The 11,669-nt window shown below is 46.4% G+C and overlaps 1 long non-coding RNA gene across 1 annotated transcript; it reads right to left on the minus strand.

The window, feature by feature from the left end:
- Window positions 1-487: 487 nt before the first annotated feature.
- Window positions 488-6,788, minus strand: LOC309657285. The gene is made up of 2 exons (XR_014261753.1): window positions 3,520-6,788; window positions 488-3,150 (listed from the first exon to the last, which is right to left on the minus strand). It is a non-coding gene; the product is annotated as an uncharacterized lncRNA (long non-coding RNA).
- Between the last annotated feature and the right edge of the window lie 4,881 nt (window positions 6,789-11,669).

Genomic DNA, 11,669 nt, shown 5'->3' on the forward strand with positions numbered 1-11,669 from the left:
TTTCTTATTGAAGTATAGTCGATTTACAATATTATATTAGTTTCAGGTGTATGACATAGTGATTCAATATTTTTATAGGTTATACTCCATTTAAAGTGATTACCAAATAATGAACTTTTGTTTTTGTTTTTTTAAAAATTATTATTATTATTATTATTTTTTTTTTAATGAATTGTTTTTTTTGTTTTTTGTTTTTTTAAATTAATTAATTAATTTATTTATTTTTGCTGTGTTGGGTCTTTGTTTCCGTGCGAGGGCTTTCTCTAGTTGTGGCAAGCGGGGGCCTCTCTTCATCGCGGTGCGCGGGCCTCTCACTGTCGCGGCCTCTCTTGCTGTGGACCACAGGCTCCAGACGTGCAGGCTCAGTAATTGTGGCTCACGGGCCCAGCTGCTCCGTGGCATGTGGGATCTTCCCAGACCAGGGCTTGAACCCGCGTCCCCTGCATTGGCAGGCAGACTCTCAACCGCTGCGCCACCAGGGAAGCCCTAAAATTATTTATTTACTTATTTATTTATTTTATGGCTGTGTTGGGTCTTTGTTTCTGTGCGAGGTCTTTCTCTAGTTGTGGCAAGCGGGGGCCACTCTTCATGGCGATGCACGGGGCTCTCACTATCGCGGTCTCTCTTGTTGCAGAGCACAGGCTCCTGACGCGCAGGCTCAGTAGTTGTGGCGCACGGGCCCAGCAGCTCCGCGGCATGTGGGACCCTCCCAGACCAGGGCTCGAACCCGTGTCCCCTGCATTAGCAGCAGATTCTCAACCACCGCGCCACCAGGGAAGCCCACATGTGTCTTTTTGAATTATGGTTTTCTTTGGGTATATGCCCAGCAGTGGGATTGCTGGGTCATATGGTAATTCCATTTTTAGTTTTCTAAAGAACCTCCATACTGTTCTCCATAGTGACTGTATCAATTTACATTCCACCCCACGCAGCTTGTGAGACTTTAATTCCCTGACCAGGGATGGAAACCGGGCCCTTGGCAGTGAAAGCGAGGAGTCCCAGCCACTAGGCCGCCAGGGAATTCCTGCGAGATGTGTTCTTGTGGGGGGTTCTTTAAGCTTTGTGGCTTGTTTCCTTCACAGTTAGGAAGAAAAGGTAGCCCCACTCACTGCCATGAGAGGGCAGTGTCTGGGGGAAGGCCTGACACAGACACAAGGAATGGTATGTATCCCTAAGATGGGAACTGCTGTGCTAGAAAGCTCTAGGAGGTGCCATTTATATGCTTTTAATGGGAGCAGCGGCCCCTAGAGTTGTGCAAGGAGGCAGCTCCAGAATCGACACCATCAGCTGCTGAATCATTCCAGGGCAACTTGGCAGTTCAAGTTCACAAGTAAATCTTCCTCCATTTTAGACGAAATTCAACAGCTATGCTGATCATAATGACTTTGTGTCCTTCACAGAAGGTACAAACATATCCCTTGGCCTGTACAGGCTAGAGCAGGGTCCTGCAAGATCTCAGAGACTGATAATAAAAAGAAGTGGAGTGAGAATGCCGTGTCGCTGCCTAACTTCCCTGCCTGGCTCATGAATGACCCTCAGTCTTGAATCTCAGCACGCTGGCTTGGCTGTGGGTCTGTCTCCTGGTGACTGGCTTGCTAGAACCAAGAACACAATGACAGGTGGATAGAACCCAGCAAACCACGAGGAGACGTGTGTCAGACAATGAATGATAGCCTGGAAGGCGTGTCAGCAAATCTACTTGAGGAATTCAAATTATAACCGAAGTGAAATGATGAGGAAGAGACACACTTGGTTCAAATCCCAGATCTGCCATTTGTTCCCTGGATGAGCTTGTGGAGGTCAGGCACCCCCCTCTGGCCTCAGGTTTCACATCTAGAAAATGGGCATAAAAGTAATTCCAGCCTCACAGTTGAATGTCCAATAGCTTGGCTGGGCAATGATTTCTCATCGTGAGGCAAAAGGTTTGCCATAATAATCAGATGATGTGGAAGGCTGGTCATTGCATTAGTTTGCTCGCTCAAGAAGCATTTATTGAGCACCTACTGTGTGCTAGGCACTTTTCTGGGCTCTGAGGACACAGCAGCGCTTTGCAGGGCATGAGGAAGACTTGGCTTTGCTCTGAGTAAAGTGGGAGCCACGGGGGAGTGGTTCTAAAAAGAGGATGAACCCAAACGACTCAGGTGCTCACAGGCGCCCTCTGGCGGCCGTCGGGGAAACACACGGTGGGGGGAGGGGAGAAGCCCGGAGACGAGGGAGGGGGCTACTGCACTGGTCCAGGTGAGCGAGGCCAGGTGATGGACCCGGAAAGTGGTGGAAAGCGGTCGCGTTTCGAAGGATCTTAATGGTGGGTGGACCCCGCCCTCCATTTCCTCTCGAGGAAGAGGAATTCCAGACACTTAGATATGTAACCATAGTCCTTTCTGACCCTTTCTTTCTACCAGCTACTGCAGCCGGGTCCTACCTGCGGGGACACCCTTTGGATATCTCAGTCAGGTGGCTGTCTTGGCTGAGGGGCCACAACTCAGATGCCTACCTGACCGGCAGGTCGCTGGAGGGAGGTGGAGGCACGCCGGCAAACTGGAAATTGACCCTATGCCCCGTCCAGGAAGGGGAGAGCAGGTTACTCAGCTCAGCCGCAAGGGGCCACGGGGCGGGGCGTGGAGGAGCGGAGGGCAGTTCCAGCATGGTCACATCTCTGGATTTTCCAAGAGAAACTCCAAATCGAGATGTTCAATTGAAAATGTTTTAATTTTTTTGTAAAGCCCAGGCCACCAGCAAGATCTGAACAGCATTCCTATTCTTAGAAAAGGACCCCTCCCTGGACCCTGGACGTGGACCCTTTTCCCAAACCTTTTGCTTCTCACCCGTACAGGCAGCTGAAATACATGCTGTCGGCTACCCACTGTTTTCTGCTTCAGTTAGTTTCCTATGGCTGCCATAAATTAACATAAGCTTGATGGCTTAAAACAACAGAAAGGTATTCTCGCACCTTTCTGGAGGCCAGAAGTGTGAAATCAAGGTATCAGCAGGGCCGTACTCCTTCCCGGGACTCTAGGAAAGAGTCCTTCCTTGCCTCCTCCAGCTTCTGGTGGCTCCTGGCATTCCAAGCTTGTCTTCATGTGGCGTTCTCCTCTCTGTGTCTGTGTCCAAATCTTCCTTTTTTTTTTCCTTTTTTTAAAAATTAGGACACTATAGGGCTTCCCTGGTGGCGCAGTGGTTGAGAATCTGCCTGCCAATGCAGGGGACACGGGTTCGAGCCCTGGTCTGGGAAGATCCCACATGCCGCGGAGCGGCTGGGCCCGTGAGCCACAATTACTGAGCCTGCGCGTCTGGAGCCTGTGCTCTGCAACAAGAGAGGCCGCGATGGTGAGAGGCCCGCGCACCGCGATGAAGAGTGGTCCCCACTTGCCACAACTAGAGAAAGCCCTCGCACAGAAACGAAGACTCAACACAGTCATAAATAAATAAATAAATAAATAAAAGAACGTGAATTTCTAAAAAAAAAAGAAGACTGAGGTGACCAGAATTATTAAAAAAAAAAAAAAAAAACTAGGACACTATAACCCTAAGCCATTGGGTTTAGGGCCCAAACCCACCCTAAATCCAGAATGATTTTATCTCAAGATCCCTAACTAGTTACATCTGCAATGATCCTCAAATAAGGTCACATTCGAGGCTCCAGGTCATATGAATTGAATTCGGGGTGGGAGGGGTCACTATCCCACCCACTACATTGTCCAAGGTGATCAGCAGGGGATGAAATTCCACAGGAGCTGCAGGAAATGTGTGTTGACATCATTCACTTCCCTCTTTCCCACCAGGAGGCCTCTATTCCTGCTCCATTTATTTATTTTATTATTATTTTTTACCGTGGTAAAATACGCACGACAAAAAATTTACCATTTCTAACCATTTTTAAATGTCCAGTTCAGGGGCGTGAAGTACATTCACATTGTTGTGCAACCATCCCCAACACCCATCTCCGGAACTTTTTTATCACCCCAAACTGAAACTCTGTCCCCATTAAACACTAACTCCCCATTCTCCCCTGCCCCCAGCCTCTGACACCCACCATCCTACTTTCTACGTCTAGGAATTTGCTTACTCTAGGGACACCCTGTAAGTAGAATCATATAGTATTTGTCTTTTTGTGACTGGCTGAGTTGCGTCTTCAAATTCTTATGTTGAAGTTTGTATCCCCAGCATCTTAGAATGTGACTGTATTTGGAGATAGAGCCTGTAAAGAGATAATTAAGATGAAATGAGGTCACTGGGGTGGGCCCTGATCCAGTATGACTGGTGTCCTTATAAGAAGAGGACACACACAGAGGGAAGACCGTATGAGGACACAGGAAGAAGACGGCCAGCTGCAAGCCAAGGAGAGAGGCTTCAGAGGGAATCAGCCCTGCCAACACCTTGATCTCAGACTTTTAGCCTCCAGAATTGGGAGAAAATAAAAGTGTGTTGGTACTTTGCTAAGGCAGCCCTGGCTGACGAATGCACTTGCTTGTTTCACCCAGCAAACTTCCAAAGTTCACCTATGTTGTGGCATGTGTCAGAATTCCCTTCCTTTTTAAGGCTGAGTAATACTCCACTGTATACATACACATTCTGATATTCATTCATCCACTGATGGACACTTGGGTTGTTGCTACCTTTTGGCTATTGTGAATAGTGCTGCTGTGAACATGGGCGTACAAATATCTGAAACCCTGCTTCCAATTCTTTTGGGTGTATATACCCTAGGAGTGGAATGGCTGGACCATATAGTAATTCTACATTTAACTTTTTTATTTTTATTTTTAAAATTCTATTTATTTATTTATTTTGGCTACACCGTGTGGCATTCGGGATCCTGATTCCCCAACCAGGGATCGAACCTGTGCCCCCTGCAGTGGAAGGGTGGAGACTTAACCACTGGACCCCCAGGGAAGTCCCAAGTTTGACTTTTTATTTATTTATTTATTCATTGCTGTGCGTGGGCTTTCTCTAGCTGCGCCAGCAGGGGCTACTCCTCATTGTGGTACACGGGCTTCTCATTCTGGTGGCTTCTCTTGTTGCGGAGCATGGGCTCTAGGTGCACGGGCTTCAGTAGTTTGGCATGCGGCTCAGTAGTTGTGGCTTGCGGGCTCCAGAGCCTGCGTTCTAGAGCCCGTGCTCTGCAACAAGAGAAGCCACCACAATGAGAAGCCCTCGCACTGCAACGAAGAGTAGCCCCGGCTCCCCTCAACTAGAGAAAGCCTGCACGCAGCAACGAAGACCCCATGCAGCCAAAAATAAATAAATAAATTAATTAATTAAAAAAATTTCATATTGGAGTATAGTTGATTTACAATGTTGTGTTAGTTTCAGGTGTACAGCAAAGTGATTCAGTTGTATATATACATATATCCATTCTTTTTCAGATTCTTTTCCCATACAGGTTATTACAGAATATTGAGTAGAGGGACTTCCCTGGTGGTCCACTGGTTAAGACTCCACACTCCCAATGCAGGGGGCCCGGGTTTGATCCCTGGTCAGGAAACTAGATCCTGCATGCTGCAACTGAAAAGATCCCACATGCTACAACTAAAGATCCCACATGCCAGAACCTTAAAAAAAAAAAAAAGATCCTGCACGCTGTCTTGAAGATCCCGCACGCGGCAACCAAGATCCCGCGTGCTGCAACTCAGTCCTGGTGCAGCCAAATAAATAAATAAATATTAAAAAAAAAAAAGAATATTGAGTAGAGTTCCCTGTGCTATACAGTCCGTCCTTGTTGATTATTTTTTTTGTGTGTGTGTATATGTTAATCCCAAACTCCTAATTTGTCCCTCCCCACACTTTTCCCCTTTGGTGACCATAAGTTTGTTTTCTATGTCTGTGAGTCTGTTTCTGTTTTGTAAATAAGTTCATATGTATCATTTCTTTAGATTCTACATATAAGTGATATATATTTGTCTTTCTCTGTCTGACTTCACTTAGTATGATAATCTCTAGGTCCATCCATGTTGCTGCAAATGGCATTATTTCATTCCTTTTTATGGCTGAGTAATATTCCACTGTATACATGTACCACATTTTCTTTATCCATCCATCTGTTGATGGACATTTAGGTTGCTTCCATGTCTTGGCCATTGTATATGTTTGACTTTTTTGAGGATCTGTTCCTTTCTAAGTCTGGAGATAAACCTGTGGCTAGAATGGGCCTTGAAAGGATATTCACAGTTTCCAAAAGATGACAATTCTGGGTATCAGTGGTTGAGGGCTTGCCCATTGCATGGAAAGCTTTACAATGATTCTGGGAAGCAGATGTTATCATTATCACTGTTTGGCAGGTGAGGAAACTGAGGCCTGGTCATGTGAGTGCCAAGGCTTAAGTCATTTGGCCAATGAGGGGGGACACTAGGATCTGAACAAACCAAATGTTAGGGCCCAATCCCCTGACCATAAGGCCTCCCTCAAGAATTCCCAACAAGTTCCATCTATCTATCATTGTTTGGGGAAGATCAAAATGTTTCTGCTTTAATCCCACTCCTGGGCATATAACCAGAGAAAACCATAATTCGAAAAGATACACGCACCCCAATGTTCATTGCAGCACTATTCACAATAGCTAAGACACGGAAGCAACCTAAATGTCCATTGACAGATGAATGGCTGAAGAAGATGCAGTACATATATACAACAGAATATTACTCAGCCATAAAAAAGAACAAACTAATGCCATTTGCAGCAACATGGATGGATCTAGAGATTGTCATACTGAGTGAAGTAAGTCAGTCAGAGAAAGACATATCATATGATATCGCTTATATGTGGAATCTAAAAGTAATGGTACACATGAACTTATTAACTTATCATAAGAAATAGAGTCACAGATGTAGAAGACATCTACAAACGTATGGTTATGGGGGGGGAGGTGGGGAGAAGCATAAATTGGGAGATTGGGATTGATATATACACACTACTATATATAAAATAGATAACTAATAAGGACCTACTGTATAGCACAGGGAACTCTACTCAATAATCTGTAATGACCTATATGGGAAAAGAATCTAAAAAAGAGTGGATATATGTATATGTATAACTGATTCACTTTGCTGTACACCTGGAACTATCACAACATTGTAAATCAACTATATCCCAATAAAAATTATATAAAAAACCTGTTTCTGCTTTTATGGAGCTCAGTGGCAGATTTCTTTTTTTTTAAAATTAGGGTGAAATTCACATAACATCAAATTAACCACTTTAAAGTGTACAATTCTGTGCCATTTAGGACATTCACCATGCTGGGCAACCCCAACCCTATCTAGTTCCAAAACATTTTCATCACCCCAAAAGGAAACCCTGTCCCCAGAAAGCGGTCAGTCCCATTCCCTCCTCCCCCAGCCCCCCGCAATGACAAATCTGTTTGTCTCTTTGGATTTGCCTATTCTGGACATTTCATATAAACAGTATCAGATAATACGTGGCCTTTTGGGTCTGGTTCCTTTCATTCAGCATGATGTTTTGAAGGTTTATCCATGTTGTAGCATGTGTCACAGCCTAATTCCTTTTTACAACTGAATAATATTACATTGTATGGATAGATCACTGTTTGTTTAAATATTCATTCGGTCCATACACAGGGCTCTGTACTTTATTTCTTCACTTAAGAGACCATCACTTGGAGCTCTTCTCATTTTGATACCAAATTACCTTTGGTACTTCTGCCTTCATTTTCTCAGCTGCAGAATATTCCTTCATCTTAGCTCAGGCTACCATAATGAAATAACACAGTCTGGGTGGCTTAAAACAATTGACATTTATTTTCTCACAGTTCTAGAGGCTGGAATCCAAAATCAACCTGCCAGGTTGGTTTCTGGTGAGGTCTCTCTCTCCCTGGATTGTAGATCAATGTGAATTTCCGTGGGGGTGAGGGGGGGTGGCACAATTCACTCTGTAACACCTTCCTATGGTTGGACCATGCCATATTTAACCAGTCCCCTTGGGAAGGGCATTTAGGTTGTTTCTAATCATTCACCAACTCAAACTAGGCTTTAGAGCAAGTGCTGGCAAAACTACAGCCTAGTTTTTGTTTTTGTAAATAACACTTTGGCAATGTGGCCATGCCCATTCATTTACATATATTTACATGTTGCTCATTTACATACTGTGTATGCTACAACAGCAGAGTGATGACTGAGAAATATTTATTCTCTGGCCCTTTCCAGAAAAGGTTTGTTAACTCCTGGGTCTATATGTGTTTGAAAACATCTGTAGTAGAAATTCCTAGAGGGGGAAATCTCCCCCATCAACCCGTATACTTTAAAAAGTACCATTTGCAGTTGTTACAGTCTCCCCTTGAGACACTACACAAAATCTCTGAAAGCTATTTATGAACTTTTCAGTAGAATGGGAACAACAGTCTTGGCCACAGTGCTGGGACCAGCCACCAGGTTAAGAAAGGAAATTATAACCCAAGACCCATATACTAAAAGCAGGAGGCCCTTGAGTGCCGCCTGCACCCACTGGCCTGGTGGCCATTTGTGCCTGAACTCTCACCAGGACCCCCAGTCCTCCCAGTCCTATGGGGTCAACATTCCTGACACACTCTGCTCTGTCTGGATCATTGCTTCCTGGGTGGTACTTTCTGGCTGAGTATTTTGAATATCAGCCAGAATCTTTTGGTGCTCCTTCATTTACTCTTCTCCTTTCATGAAGCTAAGACTTTGCTGGGCTGAAGGAGTAGAAATTCCAGATTTTTAGGTAGAGAGAAAGAGAACCTGGGAGAGCAGTGAGTCTCCCCTGTAGCACGGGGGCCTACCTGTCACATCCCAACCCACAGGGCCTCAGCACTCAGAGTGAGCACAAAGGCTCAAAAATAAATCAGAATGTGAAAAAGATGAAACAAATGGAATTATAAAAACTTCCTAGCCAAACAAAAAAATCTCTAACAGTGAAAATGTTGTCTGCCTCCATTTCAGTTGGCAGCAATGATTGTCACTATGATCCTCTACTGTCTTGTCAAAGATTTCAGCCCATGATGCTATAACCTGGTGACACCCATGCACCCATCCCTGTTGAGGGCTGAGGTCCATGGACTGGGAGGCCCAGAGCAAGTGAATGATGTCAAGGAAGTGGACCAGCCTCAGCATGGACAGGAACCTTTCTTTCCTGTGCTCCAGACTTTTCTGTTGGATGGTGGATTCTGATTTGTCACCTCCTCCCTCAATGACTGTTACTAAAATAACTTAAACCATAAAATGCCTCTTTGTCAGGGGTGGATCCAGGTTTTGTGGGGCCTACACATACAAATATATCAGTGCTACAAATTTTACATGAACAATCAACCTGGTGAAACTATCTCCTGAGTCCCTTGTTGTTGCTATTGATGACAAATACATCATTTTAGGGACAGTTCATAGACCAATATGGGCTATTGATATAAATATTGTGTGTGTGTATGACTCTGTTTTCGTTTTTTTTTTTAGATTTTTAAATTTATTTTTTATTTTTTTATTTGACACTCCGTTTTCTTGGAGATCGTGCTTTTTAAAAACTTCTCCTAAAACACCGGAAGGAGACCAAGCATGTGGAGAAATACGTTAGGAGTCTCGACACACCCTAAGCCCTGTAATTAAGGAAATACTGGAGTGACGCTTCTTTTATTCTACAATGGTATTCCTTTTTTAAAAAAGTTAATTAATTTTATTTTATTATTTTTTGGCTGTATTGGGTCTTCGTTGCTGCGCGCGGGCTTTCTCTCTAGTTGCAGCGAGCGGGGCCTACTCTTTGTTGCAGTGCGCGGGCTTCTCACTGTGGTGGCCTCTTTTGTTGGGAAGCACGGGCTTCAGCAGTTGTAGCACGCAGGCTCAGTAGTTGTGGCTTGAGGGCTCTAGAGTGCAGGCTCAGTAGTTGTGGCACACGGGCTTAGTTGCTACGCGGCATGTGGGATCCTCCCAGACCAGGGCTCAAACCCGTGTCCCCTGCATTGGCAGGCGGATTCTTAACCACTGCACCACCAGGGAAGCCCTACAATGGTATTTCAGTGTCCTTCTAATCACTCTGTGGAGCCCCTTCGAGAGGTATTTTTCACTGTTTTCTAGAACCTTTGAACAGTTACTGATAAATTACACTGGTTTTCTGCATGCTTTTTTTTTTTTTTTGCCAAATGTCTTGAATTTGCCATACGCCAGATCCCTGCACTATTCTGTCTCTCCGCATCAATTCAATGGGTGCGTATTGTGGGGGGACTGGGGGTGGTTCTTGCCCTTCCATTTCCCCACACGCGAGGGCTGACCGGCGGCTCCGGGGGACGGAGACACATTTGGGTGTGTCTGACTGGGAGACGCCAGGGTCTGGGTGCATGTGCTTCCGCTGATGGCCGCCAGGGGGCGCGAGAGGCTGGGACCTGGGCCTCTGCCTTGCCTCAAAGCCGAGACGAGGCTGCCGCGGGGCGGGGCTGCCGCGGGGCGGGGCTGCCGCGGAGGTGGGGCTTTGGAGGGGGTCCTGCCGCTTCCGTCATTGGGTCCTCCTTTTCACAGTTCCGCACGGCCGCTAACCTTTGATGGCAGGCGCTCCACCGCGCCCCTACGTCCACATCACTCTCTGCCTCCCACTCTCCCCGCCCTTATCCGTCCTTCATTTTCCCTCCCTCCTTTATGCCACCCCTCCTGTCCTGCTTTGCTCCCGTTTTCTCGAATCCCTTGCGCCCCCATTTTCGGGCCCTCAGCCTCTAGCTCTGAGGCTCCTTATTTCAAGTGACCTTTTAGAGAAAGATGTGGAAGGACACACTCCTAGCTGTGAACGTGACCTGTGGTCCCGGGAGGAGACAGCCACGCCTCCATGAACATCTTGCTTAGTTCTACCTGTTCCAAGAAGCAGGCAGTTTTACAAACATTCATTAAATTAATTCAAGTGGAGAGTAATTTCTTTTCTTTGAGTTGTTCCCTGGGGATCACAGAAGATCGTGAAAACCCTGAGCCCTCCAGGACCTGGCCACAGACATGCTCCAGCCCGGGGCTGAACAGAGGAGCCCAGAGTTGGACCTGGGCGGGGTGGGGGCAGGGAGACAATGAGGGCTAGTGGCTGCAGAAGTTGGGCCTGGGGACCCTCAGTGCCCGCATGCATATAGTTTGCCCTGATATGCCCTCTGTGCCTCTTATCATCAAGAAAGGCCCAGTGATCAATGACACATGAGCTTAAGGACTATATCTTCATCAGCTGTGGCCAAGCAGGCCTCAGATGCAGAAAATACAGGCTTTCAGGTGGGAAGGGGTTGGAGGTTCCTATCTCTGTGTCACTCTTGGAGCTCCAAAGGCCAGCCTTGGCCCTGCTTCCTGTGTGGCCTCGGGCAGTTACTTTGGCCTCTCTGAGCCCTGTGAGAAGGATGAGCCAAGTGAGCTAACGTGTAGGCAGGGACTTGGGGAACATCATGGCTTGTAGCTAGATCCCTGCTTCATGGAACCTCTTCATTCACTCCACAGCGGTTTCTTGAGCACCACTGTGTTTGGGAACAAAGCCATGAGTAGGACAGTCCAGGCTCCTGTCCACTCGGAGCCTCCAGTCTAGTGGGTGCATCAACCACACGAGTGGTCAGTGCTGAGCATTGTGCCCACAGGGCCCGGGTGGCATCTGGAGGGGTACCAGGCTGGCACACTGTGCCTCTTCTCCACCCCTGGTGTGGCTTATTTGGAGGATGGAGGATGAGGAACCAGCAGGGCGCAGTTTGGGGCACC

Source organism: Balaenoptera physalus, assembly GCF_965194825.1.
Source record: "Balaenoptera physalus genome assembly, chromosome: 3".
In the NCBI taxonomy this organism is placed as follows: domain Eukaryota; kingdom Metazoa; phylum Chordata; class Mammalia; order Artiodactyla; family Balaenopteridae; genus Balaenoptera; species Balaenoptera physalus.